The following is a 20,189-nucleotide window of genomic DNA, read 5'->3' on the forward strand; positions in this document are numbered from 1 at the left end:
AAATAAATATTTTAAAAAAAGGGAGTCAGATGCTTAACTGACCGAGCCACCCAGACACCCCACTGTTGCCCTCTTCCCACAACTCAGTCCACACCCAAGGTCAAGCAGTGGGAAGACAGGGAAAGGAAAAAGAAGTGGGACTCACTTCTCTTGGAACTCTGCTTCCTCGGATTGTAAAAGGAGTCCCTTCCTCAGAGTTTCAGGCATCTGCAGGCTTCTGCTGCTGCAGCTGTGTCCACCGCTTGAGGCTTGGCTCGGGTCTGGAGTATGAGAATGAAAGACAAAAAAAATTTTTTTTAAATTAATCTTTTTTAAAATTTTTATTTATTTATTTTGAGAGACAGAGAGAGAGAGAGAGAGAGAGAGAGTGAGATCATGACCTGAGCCGAAATCAAGAGTTGGAAACCCACTCAACTGAGCCACCCAGGTGCCCCAGGACAAAAAGTTTTTTATTATTTTTTTTATGTTTTATTTACTTATTTTTTATGTTTGAGAGGGAGAGAAAGAGCACGAGCAGGGGAGGCGCAGAGAGATGGAGACAGAATCTGAAGCAGGCTAGGCTCCAAGCTGTCAGCACAGAGCCCGACGCAGAGCTCGAACTCATAAGCAGTGAGATCATGACCTGAGCTGAAGTCAGATGCTTAACTGACTGGCCACCCAGGTACCCCGGACAAAAAAAAAAATTCAGGAAAATAAAAAACAGGCTTTCCCCCCAGCATTTATGGTATTCAGAATCCCCTTGGCCACTTCTTTAGCCAGAACTGGAGGGATTGGCTTGGAGCTCATTCTGTCCACATGTGGTTGCCTTTTCTGAGTTTGAGGTTGCCTTGGGTCCAGGTTGGGCAATACTGGGAGGAAAAATAGGAAACCGACTGCTGGTTGGTTCAATGAACTCTGAATTCTGTCTTCTTCCCTTATCTGCCCACTACTGTTGAGTTTTTAGAGTCCTGAAGTAGCTGCTCCATGCCTTGTTTCCAGATTTTATAGCCACATTTAGTGAGAGAGGGTGCGTTGTACTTCTTCCATTAACTAGAACTGGAATTCTCATGTTGTGATGTTTGGAAGCTTTCTACTTTGTTTTTACTTTCTATAGCAAATAGGCTATTCGCTTGTAGGCTACAGGGACCTTGGCCTGCTTAGACTAGAGATAAATCATAGTGCTGTGGTGGTTTTGTTTGTTTTTTGTTTATTTTTGTTTTATTTTTTTATTATTTAAAAAAAATTTTTTTTTAACATTTTATTTATTTTTGAGACAGGGAGAGACAGAGCATGAACAGGGGAGGGTCAGAGAGAGGGAGACACAGAATCCGAAACAGGCTCCAGGCTCTGAGCTGTCAGCACAGAGCCCGACGCGGGGCTCGAACTCACGGACCGCGAGATCATGACCTGAGCCGAAGTCGGCCGCTTAACCAACTGAGCCACCCAGGCGCCCCTATTTTTGTTTTAGAAGTAAGAAAATGTTTAAAATATCATTCTGGATATTCCTGGCATGTGCAAGGAATCACAAAAATACACGTTTAAATGAGTTTGGTCTTAATATTTTTTCAAATGAATGAACAGACTTCAGCCTGTAGTTGTGAAAATGGAATGTCCCAGATGAAAAAAGGTTTGTGACCACTCAGTTCAGTCCTATCAGCAACATTAAGTCTTTTACTTCATCCTTTACTGACATTTAGCTTCAGTGTAACTGACATCACCTAAAATCACCTAAATTTTCTGTTTTTCATTTGACTGCTTTTATCAAGTCTGCTCTCCCCCTTGTTTCTGTAGCTGGATCTTTAATCTTAAGTGTGTGCCAGAGTCTACCTTAAGGCATTAACCTGGCCCTCTATCCTGTTGGGATAATTTTGAAGCTTATCTTACATACGAACAATCCCGAGTCTCTTATCCACAAATATGGCAGTGGATAGGCCAGCCTTGCACGTTTTCTGCAAATAGAAACTTAGATGGGCAGCAGCCATACCCAAAGCCTTTCACCTGAACCTCTGTTCTAGGTTGACATGAAACATTAATGATCAGCCTTTGGATAGTGTCCAGTTACCTGTGGGTATGGTTTAATGGTCATTATTAGATGCCTGTGCATTTCTAGTTGGTCAGTCAGTCTTAACCAGCTGTTTACTGAGTACCTGCTCGGGGGATAGAGCAGGGAACTAGATAGACATGATTCCTGAGACAGGTGCCACTATGCAGTAAGGTGCAGTGAACACAGGAACAAGTCACGTTGGAGGCATTTCCTCCTTCAGTCAGCAGGAGAAGCTAAGGTTATGGAGAAAATGAGACTAAGGGTAGCCTGCTTGGAGGACATCAAAAGGAAGCCTGGAGGGGGAGGGCTAAGATCAGGAAAAGCCTCCCAGAGGAACTTGTGTTTATCTTTTTATCTGCTTGTTTCAAAATTCCTTTTTTAAAAAATTGTTTTTAATGTTTATTTTTGAGAGAGAGACAGAGCATAAGTGGGGGAGGGGCAGAGAGAGAGAAGGAGACACAGACTCTAAAGCAAGCTCCAGGCTCCAAGCTGTCAGCACAGAGCCCGATGCGGGGCTCGAACCCATGCATTGGACCGCGAGATCATGACCTAAGCTGAAGTTGGACTCTTAACCGACTGAGCCACACAGGTACCCCTCAAAATTACTTTTTAAAAAGATGTTTATTTATTTTGAGAGAGAGAGAGAGAGAGCATGAGAGAGGGCAGGGGAGGGTCAGAGAGAGGGAGAGAGAGAATCCAAGCAGGCTCCGTGATGTCAGTGCAGAGCCCGAATGTGGGGCTTGATCCCATGATCCGTGAGATCATGACCTGAGCTGAAACCAAGAGTCAGATGCTTAACTGACTGAGCCACCCTGGTGCTCCTCAAAGTTACTTTTTATTTAAAAAAATTTTTTAATGTTTATTTTTGAGAGAGAGAGCACAAGCAGGGGAGGGGCGGGGGGTGAGTGGGGCACAGAGGATCCGAAGCAGGCTCTGCACTGACAGCAGTGAGCCCAACGTGGGGCTCGAACTCATGGATTGTGAGATCATGACCTGAGCTGAAGTTGGATGCTCAACCAACTGAGCCACCCAGGCACCCCTCAAAATTACTTTTTAAAGAAATCATACAAGTACTGCTAATTTATTTTAGAAAAAAAGAGAAAGTAGTAGTACCTTAAAAGAAAAAAACAAATTTCCTGGAATCTTACTAATCAGAGATGATCAGTATTCACGTTGTGTATAACACTTCTGTGTGTGTGTTTATTATATATGTATGTACGGATGTGTACACACACACACACACACACACACATAAACACACAAAATACAGGTTCCTTTATAACATGATTGCATACTTCTCTTTACCAATAGGCTTCACAGCGTTTTCTTGTTTTTCATTTTTATCTTAAATTTTTTTGAGTAAAGTTGACATACAGTGGTTTTCATTTTTATTTTTAATTTGAATACAACAGATTTCACTTTTTATGGTATACCAATCTGTGAATTTTGACAGATATGTAGTCATTTGTCTACCTCTACAATCAAAGTTCAGAATGGTTTCATCACCCCTCAGACTTGTCTCATGCTGCCATTTTTTGTTAATCATTCCCTCTACTTCTATCCAGTCTGTGGCAACCAGTATATCTTGTTTCTATCCCTATATTTGAGCCTTTTCCAGGATGTCACATAAATAGAATCATACAGTGTTGTTGTCTTTGAGTCTGGCTTTTTTCACTTAGCATGATGCATTTGAAATATTCTTCTGTGTTTCTGTGTGTATCAGTTTATCTTTTTTTTTTGGCTAAGTAATATTCCATTTTATGGGCATACCACTATTTGCTTATCCATTCATCCAAGGCCACTTAGATTGTTTCCGGTTTGGGGTGATTGTAAGCAGAGCTGTAGTAAACATTATGTAGAGGTATTTGTGTGATCATAATTTTCATTTCTCTAGGGCAAACACCTACGAGTGGGATTACTGGGCCATAGGGCATAAGTGTATGTTTAACTCTATAAGAAACTGCCACACTATTTCCAGAGTGGCTGTGTACCATTTTGTATTCTCACCAGCAGTGTGTGAGAGTTCTAGTGGCTTTGCATCCTTGCCATCACTGGGTATCGTCTCTTACTCTCTAAATTGTAGCCACTCTGGTGAGTGTAAAGTGGTGTATCATTGTGATTTTAATTTGCATTTCTCTAATGGCTAATAATGTTGAGGATCTTTTCATGTGGCTGTTTGCCATCTATATGTCTTCTTTTGCGTGGTGTCTTCTACCCACTTTTTTTTTTATTTTTAATTTTAACTTTAATTAAAAAAATTTTTTTACATTTATTTATCTTTGAGAGACAGAGAAAGACAGAGTGTCAACAGGAGAGGCACAGAGAGAGAGGGAGACACAGAATCTGAAGCAGGCTCCAGGCTCTGAGCTGTCAGCACAGAGCCCATGCGGGGCTCGAACCCATGAACCGTGAGATCATGACCTGAGCCAGAGTCAGACGCCCAACCAACTGAGCCACCCAGACTCCCCCAACTTTTTTTTTAAGTTTATTTTGTGTGTGTGTGTGTGTGTGTGTGTGTGTGTGTGTGTGTGAGAGAGAGAGAGAGAGAGAGAGAGAGAGAGCGAGCATGTAGAGCATGAGAGGGAGGGAGAGACAGAGAGTGAGAGAGAATTCCAAGCAGGCTCTGCACTGTCAGCATGGAGCCTGATACAGGGCTCAAACCCACAAACCTGAGCCAAAACCAAGAGCTGGACCTTAACCACTGAGCACCTAGGGGCCCCCTCTTGTACCTACTTTTAAATTGGATTGTTTTCTTATTGTAAAGATTTGAGAGTTATTTGTATATTCTGGATGTAAGTCCTTCAACATTCTTTTTAAATTTAGGTTTTTATTATGGAAGCTTATAAACATTTACTAGTTGTATTAATCAGGGTTCTCCAGAGAAACAGACTAGTGGGATATAAAAAGAGATTTATTGTGAGAAATTGGCTCCCGTGGTTATGGAGGCAGAGAAGTCCCATGATCTGCTGTCTGCAAGCTGGAGATCCAGGAAAGCTGGTGGTATAATTCAGTTGGAGGACTACGAGCCTAGAGCTGATGACATAAATTCCAACCCAAGGGCAGGAGAAGATGTGACTCAAGTGGTGAGGCAGGAAAAAAGGGGCAAATTCTTCCTTTCTCTCCCTTTTGTTCTATTCAGGCCCTCAGCCACCCTCACAGACAGACCTGGAAACAATGTTTTCTCTGGGCACACTGTGGCCCACTCAAATTGACATAAAACTAACCTTCGTGTTAGTACAGAGGATAGTGTTATGTATCCCTGTATACCCTTCACCCATCTTCAGTGGTCATCAACATTTTACTTATCTGTCTGTCTGTCTGTCTGTCTGTCTATCTATCTATTTAGAGGGTGGGAGGGGCAGAGACAGAAGGAGAGAGAGAGCATCCCAAGCAGGTTCCGTGCTCAGTGCAGAGCCTGTCACAGGGCTCGATTGCACGACCTCGGGATCACCACCTAAGCCGATACCAAGAGTTGGACGCTTAACTGCTTAACTGACTGAGCCATCTAGGAGCCCCTTATTTTCTTCTTTATCAACTCCTCCCATTTTTCTGGCTGTCATATTCTTTTTTTTTTTCAACGTTCATTTATTTTTTTGGGACAGAGAGAGACAGAGCATGAACGGGGGAGGGGCAGAGAGAGAGGGAGACACAGAATCGGAAACAGGCTCCAGGCTCTGAGCCATCAGCCCAGAGCCTGACGCGGGGCTCGAACCCACGGACTGCGAGATCGTGACCTGGCTGAAGTCGGACGCTTAACCGACTGCGCCACCCAGGCGCCCCATTTGGCTGTCATATTCTAAAGCTGGTCTCAGATATGATAGCATTTCAACTGTAACTACTTAGTATACATCTCTAACAGTTGAAGACTTTTTCCCCTAAATGACACATGCACAATATTATCACATCTAAATAATTAATAGTTCCTTAATATCATCTAAAATCTAGTATGTGTTTCTTTTTCTCCAGGGATCGCAAAAGTGCCTTTTAGGTTCGTTTGAGTCAGGATCTAAAGAAGATCTGCACGTTGCTTCTGCTTGATATGTTTCTTAGTCTCTCTCTCTCTCTCTCTCTCTTTTAATGTTTATTTATTTTGAGAGAGAGAGAGGGACAGAGAGTGAATCGGGGAAGGGCAGAGAGAGAGGGAGACACAGAATCTGAAGCAGGCTCCAGGCTCTGAGCTGTTAGCACAGAGCCAGATGTGGGGCTCAAACTCACGGACCGTGGGATCACGACCTGAGCCTAAGTCAGACACTTAACTGACTGAGCCACCCAGGCACTCCTCTTAGTGTCTCTTAGTCTGCAACAGCAGCACCCCCTCCTTTTATGCTATTGATTTGTTGATGACATTAGGTAGTTTGTTGTGTAGCATTTCTCACATTTTGAATTTGGTTGATGGCCTCCTCAGTGTAATTTTAACATGCTTTTCTTTCTTTTTCTGATTTCAAGTTTACTTATTTTTGAGGGAGAGACAGAGAGAGTGAGTGGGGGAGGGGCAGGGAGAGAGGGAGAGAGAGAGAATCCCAAGCAGGGTCCACACTGTCAGTATAGAGCCCAACGTGGGGCTCAAACCCATGAACCATGAGACCATGACCTGGGCTGAAACCAAGAGTTGGACGCTCAACCAGCTGAGCCACCCAGGTGCCCCAACATGCTTTTCTAACTTCCATTTCCTGTACACTAGGGTTAGCTCTGGAGGCTCGATTTTAGGGGGTGGCAAGAAAGTTTTCTAGGTCCTGCTGTGTACAACCTATTGCATCGACATCAGAAAGCCGTGTCTGATTGTTTCACTTTCAGTGATGCCAGGATTGACTGGTGGGTACAGGTGTTTTGAGCCTGATCCAGCTATTTAAAACTCCTCGTTGACCTTTTACTTAATAGCTTAACAGCCAACGATGATCGTAACCTGGATCAGTGGTTCTCCTTGGAAGTGGGAGATTTTGCCCCTCAGGGAACATGTGACAGTATTTGGAGACATTTTTGGTTGCCACCACAGGGGTGGGTTGAGTACTGGCACCTGGCGGGTAGAGGCCAGGGATGCTGCTAAACATCAGACGATGCACAGGACAACCCCCATAACAAAGAATTCTCCAGTCCGAAGTGTCAATAGTGCCAAGTTTGGGAAACTTTGTTCTGGAGTAGAGTATTGGTTTCAGAATTTTGAAAAGGTCTCCATGTGAACCAAGTATGTGAACCATTGGTTTTAGACCAAGAGCTACAGAAGTCTGAGTGAGGGGAGGGTAATTGAGCTGAAGCGCCATAGAAAGCTTTAGTGGAGGGTGACACAAATGGGGGTTAGAAGGATGATTTTGATAAGTTGGCAGAGGAAAAAAATATATATACATATATATATTTATTGAATACAACCAAGTTAACATCTAGCTTTTTTTTTTTTAATTTTTTTTTTTTAACGTTTATTTATTTTTGAGACAGAGAGAGGCAGACCATGAACGGGGGAGGGTCAGAGAGAGGGAGACACAGAATCTGAAACAGGCTCCAGGCTCTGAGCTGTCAGCACAGAGCCCGACGTGGGGCTCAAACTCACGGACCGCGAGATCATGACCTGAGCCGAAGTGGGCCGCTTAACCGACTGAGCCACCCAGGGTCCCCAACATCTAGCTTTCAGGTGGGTTCAGAAACTGGCCCAGGTCCATTACCAACTGCTAATTTTCTAATTCTGTCATTCCTTCTGCATTTACTAGCTGGAATTCTGGTAAGGAACTTTCCCTCATCACCCATTTGATTGCCTTCAAATACAGTTTGTACTGGAAAGGCAAGCAAGGTACCTGCTTGGTCTTTGTCCTTTACTTGTTTTCTAATAACAAGCTGATGCTTTAGCAACCCCCAGAGGTAAACAGTGGGGTTTCACCCCCTTGAAATGACCCGTTAAAAACTCATGGATTTTTCTATATTTAATAGATTTCAGTATTTTTGGTCATTTAAAAAGACCTTTGGTTTTGAAATAATTTCAGACTTACACAAAGGTTGCAAGGATGGTACTGAATAATACATACTTTCTCCTGGATTCTCCAAATGTTAACTTTTTACCACATTTACTTTATCCTTTCTTTCTGTGTGTAGGTGTATGTGTGTGTATGTGTATATTTATATAATATTTTAGCTCTTTTGAGCATGTAGTGCATACTTGATGCCTATTTATCCTTCAATATGTCAATGTCTTTAAAGGTAAGACTGGTGTTGTTGCAAAGGTGTTGTTACAAAACCGCAGGAAGATGATTAAAGTCAGGAAATTAACACTGATAAAATACTGAAGCTAAACTTTAGACCTTATTCATGTTTCTCTGGTTGTCTCAAGACTGCTCCATATAGTACAAGAAAATCCTGGGTCATTTATTGGGTTCAGTCGTCACGTCTTTTTAATCTCCTTGAATCTGGAATAGCTCCACAGCCTTTGTGTTCTGTGACATTGACATTTTAGAGGAGTACAGGCCATTTATTTTGTAGAATGCCCCTCAATTTGAGTTTGACATTTTCTCATGTATAGATGCTGCTTATTTTGTGGTATTGTCAGGAATACCACAGAAATGATGGGGCATTTTTCTTAGTGCCTCATATCGGAGGCAAATGAGCTAGATTCGTTCCATTACTGGTAATCCGAACTTGGTTAAAGTGGTATCTGCCAGGCCTCTCCACTGTCAAGTTACTATTTTTTCCTGTATAATTAGTAAGTATTTTTGTGGGGAGATACTTTTAGAGCATGTAAATATCCTGTAGCTCCTCAAACTTTTCCTCATGAGTTTTAATATCCATTGACTCTTGCTCGAATTCAGTAGGTTATGATGGTTGCCAAATGGCGATTGTCTGAATCCATCATTCCTTCTGTATTTATTAGCTGGATTTCAACTGTAAGGAAGAGTTTTCTCTTCTCCCCTGTTTACTTATGTCAATATGGGCTCATGGGTTCATGTTTTATTCACAGTCTTTTAATATTTAACTGTTATTATTTATTTTGGTGCTCAAATTGTCCCAGATTTGGCCAGTGGGAGCCCTTTGGAACTGTCTCCAATGTCCTTTAGACATGTTCCCTTCATCCTCAGACACAAGATATCCAGACTCCTCTTAGATTTCCCTACCTCAGCCCTCGAATTCTCCAAGGGAGCCCTGGTTCCTTTCACTGGAAAATAATAGTATTTAGAAACCAAGATTTGAATGTTATTCAAATATATACATTTATATATATTATCTATTTTATCTGTCTTTCTGTCTATCTATCTCCTGGTCTCTTAGGATATGCATTTCACTATTTTGACCCCAAATTAATCCAAGAGGAGGAAAAAAGCTCCTCTTGGGACTGCTAGTTTCTCATTCAATGAGAAAAACAGTGCCCTTCTTGCCATTTGGTTAAGGTGTTTTTCAGAGATGCTACGGTGGGGAGGTGCCCAAGAGTTAAAGCAGAGAGATGAAGGAGAGGGGACAGGTTTTACTTTTGAATCATGAGGGTGGGAGGCTACTTCCTGGGATTTCAGCTTTATCCATGAAGCAAGGACATGAGAAAGGAAGGGAGGGGAAAGGAAACCCGAATGCCAGCAGCATCGTTAACCATCTTCACATGTGTGTGGTTTGAAGGCAGCTCGTCTCTTGTGTCCTCCACATCTACATGTGCGTTGTTTTTGCTCCATTACTACTTTAAACGGTCTGAAAATGTAGCTTTTTGGGCAGGGTGGCATTTGCAGGAAAATGTTGTGGGCATTTTTTTGGCAAGAAAGATGCTGACCATCCTGTGGTTTTCTGAAGTCATGTGCAATTCTATCATCAAACCACATAATAAGATTTTCTAAACTTTTTTAAAAAACAAGATGTTTTGCACTTCATCCGGAATACTGTTATGTGCCGTACGTAGTTGGACGTCTAAAAATAAACCTGTTTTGATCTAACACTGTGGTATGCCATGGCCAGCCACTGTGTACAAGTGACCTGTGGGTTTAATGTGTGTGTGATCGAGCTCACTTATGCTATAAGTCTGATAATTTATGTTAAAGGTGAGAGTCTTGCCAAAAAAAAAAAAAAAAGAAAAGAAAAGAAAAGAAAAGAAAAAAAGAACTTGAAATGCAATCCCCTGAGTTCAACTCTTATGTGTATGGCTTTAGGATTTCAAAATGGCAAAATTATTTACACAGTAGACCCTGGCTTGGAAAATCTATCAGGAACACCTGTTGGGTTGGCCTTGTAACACCCCCGGCTCAGACCAGACCAGGCCGACAGCAGCTCGAGACTTCTGTCCTTCACAGAAAACAAAGCCTTTGGGGTTTGAAGCGGGCACTGCTCTGAATGTGGCTACCCGCGGGGCATGCCTAACAGAGCTGGTGGAGGTGCTGGTCACCTTGCCCTGGTCTCCGGTTTTCTTCTTTCTGCCCTGAGTCCTTGGCAGCCTCCCTCCCCCCTTTTGTCTGTCTCTCCCTTTCTTCTCAACAATAAGGCACTTATTTGCCTCCGCCCCTTGGCTCCTTTGGTTAAACTAATTCTGCCTAAACAGTGCTCCCTGGCCAGCCTTGGTGGCTTTAGTGCCTGAGGGCGTCCTTGCCCTTCCTGAGCAGGTAGTTCTGTTTTAAATCTCCGCCTCTCTCAAATCCATAGCTCAAATCCCTTGACACCATTAGCTCCTTTGTTGGAGAACCACCCCCTTCCCCCAGATTTGCTCAGTGCTCGATTGTCTCAGGGGAGAGAGGAGGGAAATATTTTAAATCTACTTTCCTCAGGGGATGGCCTCCCTTGAGACTGGCAACTCAGTGGGTTATTCTGTTTAGGCAAATTAAGATGTTACTGTAGTTAGACCCCTTTGAGAATGATCAAAGTTGTGTGCTTTGTCAGGGAGCCTTGTGGCACTGGTTGCCGGGTCTCCTACTGTGTTCCTTGAAGAGAAGTCATACAGTGTTGCTTTTTTCCAAGAGTGTGGGGAGGAACTAGACCCTGGTAAGTAAGTTCTATGTTAGACGTCTGGCCTAGGAGAAGGAGGTCTGTGGAACCACAGCTTTGGGGCCTTGGACCAATCTTCTGGCCACACGATGGAGATGCCACCTGCTTCCTGAGCGAGTATCAGACAGCGAATGGACCGTGCCCAGCACGGGGCCTGAGAGCATCCTTACCTTACAGATGCTCCTACATGCAAACCATTGTTATTCTGAGGTGGCTGGCAGCACACGGCCAGCCATTGGAGGCCCTCTGCAGAACACGCAGCGTGGCTTCTGGCCTGGCAGCTTCTGTTTTAAGGCGCTCTGTCATTTAAAAGCCTGTACATATGGAGAGCAGCTTACATCCCCTGGCCTCAGGATGCAGAAAGATGGTGGGGAAAAGGCCTCGTGCCCCTGCTGCGCTTCTAGCTCCGGCTCCCGTCTCAGCCTCCGCTGTGAGGTGGTTAAGAATGGAGCTGGTTCTGAGGCGTGGTCACTGCCTTGCACCTCTCCTGCCCTCTCTCGCTTCTCCCTTCTGCTCATCAGGAAGGCTTACAGCAGAAGCAGCGTCGGGTCTTTGAGGCTAAATACAAGCCATGTCTCATCTTTCAAATATTTTTTTCAGTTTTGGTGGGAAGAGGGACATTTGATCCATTGATTCATTGATTCATTCATAAGATTCATTTATTTTTGAGAGAGAGAGAGAGACAGAGACAGAGAGAGAGAGAGAGACAGCGTGTACGCCCACGCCAGTTGGGGAGGAGCAGAGGGGGACAGAGGATCTGAAGCAATCATGACCTGAGCCCAAGTCAGATGCTTAACCGACTGAGCCACCCAGGCACCCCCAAAATACTGTTTTTTAAAGCACAACAGAAATAATTTCCCAGTGTAGAAACCAGGCTCATGATTTGGATGCTTCCTGGAACATTAGTTGAGAAGGCTATAAAGAGGCGTTCTGTTTGGTCAGCGAAGTTTAGGACCGACTGTTAATGGGAGTATAAACATGAAAACTGATGACTTTGGTCAAGGACTGGGTTCTGTCCCTGCCTTCCACTTTACCCCCAGCCAAGGATCTCAGTTTGAAAGTGAGTCACCACCTCACACAAGCTTTCTCTCCTGCTTCTCCTCTGAGACCCCCTGAGTCCAGTTGCTCCTAGGAAGGCTTCTCAAGACCTCTGCTGCTGCCCAAGCTCTCGGCAACTGTCAGTTTTCCAAACCTCAGCACTTCTCTGGGCACTGAGCCTTGGCACCTGGACAGTTACCTGTCTTTGTGTGTATAATGAGGTGTGTTGGCTGTGTTGGAACTGAGACCCTAATCCCAGCAAGCTTCTAGGTGCCACAGAGCAGTCAGGGTCACTGGAGAAGTTGTGTGGCCACATAGGAGACACTGCAGATTCAGATTGTTGGAGATAGTCTTCATTTGGACAGTCATTTTGCATCTGGTGGTTTTGAGACTCCTTAAAACTATTTTTAAATATTGTGATTTTTGTTTGTATGCATATCTTAAATTTTTTTGTGTGTGTTTATTTTATTTTTGAGAGCGAGAGAGAGTGAGGGAGTACAAGTGGGGGAGGGGCAGACAGAGAGGGAGACAGAATCGGAAGCAGGCTCCAGGCTCTGAGCTGTCAGCACAGAGCCCGATGTGGGGCTCGAACCCACGAACTGTGAGATGACCTGAACTGAAGTCAGATGCTTCACCGACTTGTATGCATATCTTTAAGTGAGTTTGATTAGATCCTTTGATAAACTAATAATCAAGGAAGGTTAGGATTTCGTCTGATCTTTGAAGATATCTTCATACCTATTAGGGTTACTCTTCCTTCATGGGGGTCCCTGCCGTCACATTAGAGTAAGGCCGGCCTTTTTATTACGTGCTGGTCTCCAGGTTGTTCTGTGCTCACTCCCTGCACTTACAGTGCAGTGGCTTCCAGGAGAGGGGTTGTGTGCTCTCAGGAAGGGTTTAGGAATGATGAAGTCTTCTGATAAAGAAATGGGACCAGCATGGACTTGCAGAGTGACTTTCATTTTCCATTAGAGCTTTTAATGTCGCTTTTAAATATTCATGAATGGTTTCAAAACAAGTAAGGATTGATTCTTAGAGGTCACTAACATTTAACTCATAATAAGCCAGTGTGTTTCAAAAAGTGTTTACACATGGAATATTTAATTTTTTAAAATAAAAGCACACATCCTCATTGTGGAAATTCTGGAAAGTCAAAGAAGCCTACATGGGGTGCCTGGCTGGTTCCATTAGTGCAATGTGCAACTCTTGATCTTGGGGTTGTGAGTTCGAGCCCCATGTTGGGTGTAGAGATTACTTAATAAAATCTTAAAAAAAAAAAAATCTATCCACAGTCCTACCACATAGACGGATTCCTGAAATTCCAAATATTTTATGCTTTTGTTTTAAAAGTTTCAATACCATAGTCAATATCTCTATATCTTTACCTTGACAATCTGGTAAGAGTTTGTAAAACCATTTGGATCTGGGATCTTTACGAGTGGTAACGGGCATCTGGGTGGCTTGGTTAAGCATCCAGCTTTGGCTCAGATCATGATCTTAAGGTTTGTGAGTTCAAGCCCCACATTCTGCTTGGGATTCTCCCTCTCCCTCACTCTGTCTGCCCTTCCCTCACTTGTGCGCATGCTCTCTCTCAAATAACCTTAAAAAAGAAAAGAAAAGAAAAAGAGTGAATGGCATATTCATCTAGTAAAATAAGCAGTTTTGTACTAGAGACCTAGAACATGTTGTGAAATTTCCTTCCTAGGAGTTCGCTTCCTAGTCTGTATGAGCTGGATTATGCTTCAGCAACAAACAAACTAAAATCTCAATGGCTTAACACAAGGGAGGTTTTCTTTTCACGAATAGTACACATCTCCCATGAGCCTTACTCAGAGGCCACCCCCTCCTGGAACACTGCTGGCTGCTGAGGCAGGGAGAGCGAGCGTCCCCACTGGCCATTGCCAGATCTCTCACCCATTCAAACCTTTTGTTATTCAAACCAGAAGTAGTTGCAGGCTTTAAGTGGCTTGAGACTCATGTGACGTTGGAGGCCCACTTTTCCCACAGGAAAAATATATTAAATTAAAAATGGAAAGCTAGGTACAAGAATGAATATTTTTAATGAGAAACACACAAAATTATGAATTTAAGAACTGTTTTCTTTCTGTTTTTAGGCCTCCACTAATATAGGTCATATTTGAATTTTTAGTATGATCAGTTTAATATTGAAAAAGTATACAGAATCAATCAGAGTATACAAAAATGTAGGCGTACACTAGAACAATTTAAATTTTATTATTATTTTTTAAGATTTTCTTTTTAAATAATCTGTGTGCCTAGTGTGGGGCTCAAACTCACAACCCCAAGATCAAGAATCGCAGCCTGCACCAACTGAGCCAGACAGGTGCCCCGAGCAACTCACATTTTAAATTGCCACTATTTTGTATTGAGCAGCACCATTACCTGTGCTGTTAGGCTGCTATGCTCTGTACATTCTCTTAAGGATGAATGTGTGTAGCAGGTTGTCACTGGCACGTTGGCTTCTTCGGTCAGTTTCAATGCACTGGAGGCCGTTTTGAGCGCCGTTGTCTTTGGGGCTTTCCGACCGCATCATTTCAGGGTTTGTCAGATAGCGTCTTACAAATTGGGATGCATGAATTGTCATCTTCCACACACGTTCTCATTCTTTGTAGCACTGCTATAGGTTCCTGCCATACACTCTGGAATTCTGATCTATTTTATTTTATTTTATTTTATTTTATTTTATTTTAATTAATTAATTTGTTTATTTCATCCAAGTTAGCATAGAGTGCAGTAATGATTTCTGGAGTAGATTCCAGTGTTTCATCCCCTTACCCACTGAGCCCATCCCCCCATCCCAAACCCCTCCTGCAACCCTCAGTTTGTTCTCAGTATTTAAGAGTCTCTGATGTTTTGTCTCTCCCTGTTTTTATATTATTTTTGCTTCCCTTTCCTTACGTTCATCTGTTTTGTCTCTTAAAGTCCTCATATGAGTGAAGTCAAATGAATTTTGTCTTTCTCTGACTGACTGACTTCACTTAGCACAATATCCTCCAGTTCCATCCACGTCGTTGCAAATGGCAGGATTTCATTCTTTTTGATTGCCGAGTAATACTCCATTGTATATATACACCACATCTTCTTTATCCATGCATCCATTGATGGACATTTGGGCTCTTTCCATACCTTGGCTATTGTCAGTAGTGCTGCTATAAACATTGGGGTGCATATGCTCGTTCGAAATAGCACACCTGTATCCCTTGGGTATGTACCTAGTAGTGCAATATCTGGGTTATAGGGTAGTTCTATTTTTAACTTTTTGAGGAACCTCCTCAAACCACCAGTTTGCATTCCCTGATCAATTCTATTTCATGTGATTCCCACCAAAAAGGGAGAACATATGTATGTGCTTATAATTACATACTCTGCATTATTGAGTATAATTTTGGTCTATCTTGTGAATTTTAGGGCCTGTTTCTTCTTCATGATGTCAGCTCAGAGTGTATCTGGAAGCCATTCCTGCGGTGGGGGGATTTACAGTAACTATGTGTGGAAGTGACAACTGAACCCAAATGTAACCTCTCACTCAGCTTCCAATTAGCCAAATCCCCAGAATGCCCATTGATACTCCATTGCCACCTGGTGAGGAATCATGATAGCAAGCTGGAGCGGCACTTGTGGAGTTCTGAGGCAGAAGCTCCATCATCTTGAGAATAAATCTGCATGGGGAACATCTCACACCACAAGCCTCCAACCCTACAGTGTGCCTGCAAGGGGGAGAATGGGATGTACTGGTGAACAGTGCCGTTGATTACTGTGGCCTCCAGAAAGGTCCTGACGCTGGACACTTCCACCAATAGTAACAGGGGTCTTGTGAAATTTTTATAAGTTTTATTTATTTATTTTTAAAGTTTATTTGAGAGAGAGTGTGTGCCAATTGGGGGAGGGGCAGAGAGAGAGAGGGGAGGGGAGAGAGAGAATCCCAAGCAGGCTCTGCACTGTCAGCACGGAGCCCAATATGGGACTCGGACTCACTAACTGTGAGATCATGATGTGAACCAAAGCCAAGAGCCGGACGCTTAACCGGCTGAGCCACCCAGGCGCCCCAAAATTTTGAAAAGTTTTAATAGTAACTTAATCAGTCAACATTTTTTTCCCTTCCTGCTTTTTGAGTTTGCCAGTCATAATTAGCTGCTGACAACCTTTTAGTATAAATTTGTTTGCCAACTATGAAAAAATACTCTTGGTCAGTTGGTAGGTGCTACATGGAAAGGGCCCTGTCAAGGACACACGTGATCCCTCAATTAGCAAATACAAGGGCTGTTACTTATTTGCACCTTTTTGAACAACTCTGTACTATTTTACATTGTGATATTTGTCTACTGCAAAACTGTTATAAGTTGAATTACTTCTGACTCTTGGGTTGCCTTGAAGTTGTTGGCTTCCAGCATTAACTTTGAGTTCGTACTTTCTTCTTGTTGGTCAATAGGTAGGTTTTACTTTAGCAGTAGACTTCACTGTGCTGGAGGAAAATTTGACATTTGCTGTGCCAAAAGGCAGGCAAAAAATGTACTGCTTACTCGAAACAATATTAGAAGCTGCTTAAATACCTATCAAAAGGGGATTGATTAATGTATGTGTATAGCTGTGTGTGTGTGTGTATCTATCTGTATCTCTGTCTACCTATGAATACTCATGACACTGTGATTTATAACAGGAAATAATATATTTGGTCTTCATCTCATTTCTGGCACAGAGCTCTTAAAACCCTTGGAGTTTCCTAAATGATGAGAGGTGTCTTTTGCTATTCTTAGCAACTCCCTTTCAACCACACCTGAATTTGTGTTAGTGAGAGGACTGTTGCGGAAGGCACCTAAGGATGGAGGCTGGTTGCCAGGCGAAGCGACCTTGTGATAGAGAGTTCAGCCCCACCCACCGGCCTCTAGGAAGGGGCTGCAAACCGAGCTCTAAAAACTCTGAAGGCAAGAGTTGACAGCTTCTAGGCTGGTAAACCAAAATGTGTATGTACGTGCCAGGAGGGCCGTGCATTCCAAACTCTGCAGGACAGAGCTCCTGTGTTAGAGACGCTTTTGGACCTTGCCCTGTGTATCTCTCCATTTGCTGTTTAATTTTATCCTTTTGTAACTGGGGTGCAAGAGCACCTGGCTCCAGGGGTTCCAGACAGACTGGGTTCAGCCACTGGCCGCTGACAAAGTCCAAAGGCAGAGGTGAGTGGCGGGGAAAGAAGAAAGGAATTGATTTCAGGGAGGCGCGCCCTGGGAAGACCAGGAACGACGTCTCAAAGACATCTCCCACGTGCTGAAAATGCTTCCAGGTTTATAGAAGGAAAATGTGGGACAAAAGTCGGTGGGTACTTGCAGCTGGTCAGTAAAGGTCAGGTTGATCATTGTCTTGGGGTCGGCCCCACTGGCTCTTGCTGGCTCAGGGCAGTGCCTGTTGCTTGAGGGGACAGTTTCGGTTTCCATCACAGGATGCTTTGCTCACAGGGTGTTTGGCCCAAGTTAAGAGATAAACTGGAAAGAAGAACTCAATCAGAACAGACTGAGGTCAGAATGGGGGCAGTCGAAATTCTCTTTCATTTGAATATCGTTTGTAATAGACTGTGATAAATGATAAACTTCATGTAAATCTAGAATATTCTCGGTGAGGCTTTCATGTCACTCTGCCTAACATTTCAAACACCTTTGCCCTAGTTACACTGCATTCTCCTTCCCTGCTTGGATTTTTTTCCCCCTTTGCACTTAACACTGCCTCGTGTACTGTATTTTTAATTTAATTTTTAAAAGCTTCTCCTTCATTAGAATATGGGCTAGAGAGCAGAGATTGTTTTGTTCACTGCTGTATTGAGTGGCCTATTAGATTTGCATATTCTTGAAACCGTTTTTAATATTTAAGATTGTAGGTGTTACCTTCCCACACAAATATGGTTGAAGTTAGCATACCAGAAACATTTGTAACTCATCAGTACAGTGTGTTATTTCTTGCCCAGGATTACTAGATCCAATTACAGGGGGAAGAAAAAAGTTGAGGAGTTTCCCTTATATGAACTACTTCTTTGTGAACTGATTGCAAGTCAGGCATGAAATTCAGATGGAGAATTCAAGTCTCTGCTTCTGCAGAGAATTGTAACAAGAGCGATCAGGAGACGCACAAAATGTGTGCTTAAAGACCCCCGTCTCAGCATGCTCTGACTTAAAATAGAAGCACAAACCATGTATTGATAGAAGTGTCTTTTATGATTGCTGTGTGGAAATATATTTTTTTTAATGTTTATTTTTATTTATTTTGAGAGAGAGAGAGAGAGAGGGCACAAGCGGGGCAGGAGGGGGTGGGAGCGAAGAGAGAGAATCCCAAGCAGGCTCTGGGCTGTCAGCGCGGAGCCGGACGTGGGGCTCGATTCCATGAACTGTGAGATCAGGACCTGAGCCGAAATCAAGAGCCAGAGACTTTCAACTGAATGAGTCACCCAAGCACCCCAGTGTGGAAGTATTGATGTTGATAGTGGGTAGAGTGGCGCCACCCTGCCCTGCCTTTCACGTGGAGATCCTGCCAAGCAAGTTAGCAATTGTGGGTGTGGGTTTTTCGTGGCTCCCGAGGCCCTGTATGCTGGCAGTGTGCAAGTAACTGTGCTTTGGTGCCTCAGGAGGAAAGAGATGGGCTGGCCCTTCTCTGCCTTCAAAAAGCTCACGAGGCAGAGAGAGACATAATAGCAAGTTTAAAAAAGGGTAGAATGCTATCACAGATGAACAAGCCTTCCCAGGAGAAGGGGCAATCAAATAATGTCTGGCAGGGAGAGAGACAATCTGGGAAGGCATGGGGAGGAGGTGGCATTGAGTCCCGCACTGAAAGGCGCATGTGGGACTCCAGTAGTCAGAGGTCACAGAGCAGCCCATGCCTTGGGGTTTTCCCAAAGTTTAATTATCTGGGGATCTTGTCAAACAACACCAACAACATTCTGACTCTGTAGGTCAAGGAGGAGAGGCAGAGATTCTGTACTTCTTGGGTGCCTAGGTGGCTTAGTCAGTTAAGCATCCGACTTCAGCTCAGGTCATGATCTCACGGTTCCTGAGTTCTAGGCTCGTGTCGGGCTCTGTGCCGACAGCTCAGAGCCTGGAGCCTGCTTCGCATTCTGTGTGTGTCTCTCTCTCTGCCTGTTGCCAGCTCTCTGTCTTTCAAAAATACATAAACATTAAAAAAAAAAAATTCTGCACTTCTGATGGGCTCTCTCGTGATGCTGCTGTTGGTGGCTCTAAGGACAAATCTGGGACCACCGAGTCGCCTGCCTATACCTCCTGGACCTTTGAAGTGGGGGCTCACCTCAGGTTCTGGCCCAGGCTTGACATGTGGTGGTCTGAGAAGTGCTCTGTTAGAGAAGCGGTAGAGTAGAGTAGAGGCTGGGAGACTAAGACTGATCTTAGGTTTTAGGTAAAAGACCACCTGGCCTGTCCTGATCATTGGCCCATTAATTCAGCCATTGGAACCCCTCCTCCTCCTCCTGGAATTAAAAAAAAAAAAAATAATAATAATTTTTTTTTTAATATTTGTTTATTTTGGAGAGAGAGAGAGAGAGAGAGAGAGAGAGAGAGAGAGAGAGAGACACACACACAATCCAAAGCAGGCTCCAGGCTCTGAGCTGTCAGCACAGAGCCCAACTTGGGGATTGAAATCATCAACTGTGAAATCCTGACCTGAGCCCAAGTCGGCTGCCCAACCTACTGAGCCACCCAGGCACCTGGTCCTGAAATCTTTTTTTTGTTTTGTTTTTTTAAGTTTTGATTTATTTATTTTGAGAGAGAGAGAGAGAGTGAGTGACAGAGGGGCAGAGAGAGAGGGAGAGAGAGAATCCCAAGCAGGCTCCATGCTGTCTGCGTGAAGCCCGATTCAGGGCTCGAACACATTAACCATCAGATCATGACCTGAGCAGAAACCAAGAATCAGATGCTTCACTGAGCCACCCAGGCACTCCCCATCCTGAAATCTTTTAAAAGCTTACCTGGTAATTTCCACTGATACCTGTTTAACTATGAGCTCTGATCTCCGGGGACATATTGCTGGAATATTACTTTGGTTCTTCAGAAAGAAACCGATGCCAGGGCGCCTGGGTGGCGCAGTCGGTTAAGTGTCCGACTTCAGCCAGGTCACGATCTCGCGGTCCGTGGGTTCAAGCCCCGCGTCAGGCTCTGGGCTGATGGCTCAGAGCCTGGAGCCTGTTTCC

The 20,189-nt window shown here is 43.7% G+C and overlaps 1 protein-coding gene across 2 annotated transcripts in view; it reads left to right on the plus strand.

Moving 5' to 3' along the window:
* CMTM4 (CKLF like MARVEL transmembrane domain containing 4) overlaps positions 1–20,189 on the plus strand; it is a 62,297-nt gene that overhangs the window by 29,305 nt on the left and 12,803 nt on the right. The window lies entirely within an intron of this gene.

This window comes from Acinonyx jubatus, chromosome E2, assembly GCF_027475565.1.
Source record: "Acinonyx jubatus isolate Ajub_Pintada_27869175 chromosome E2, VMU_Ajub_asm_v1.0, whole genome shotgun sequence".
Taxonomy (NCBI): Eukaryota; Metazoa; Chordata; class Mammalia; order Carnivora; family Felidae; genus Acinonyx; species Acinonyx jubatus.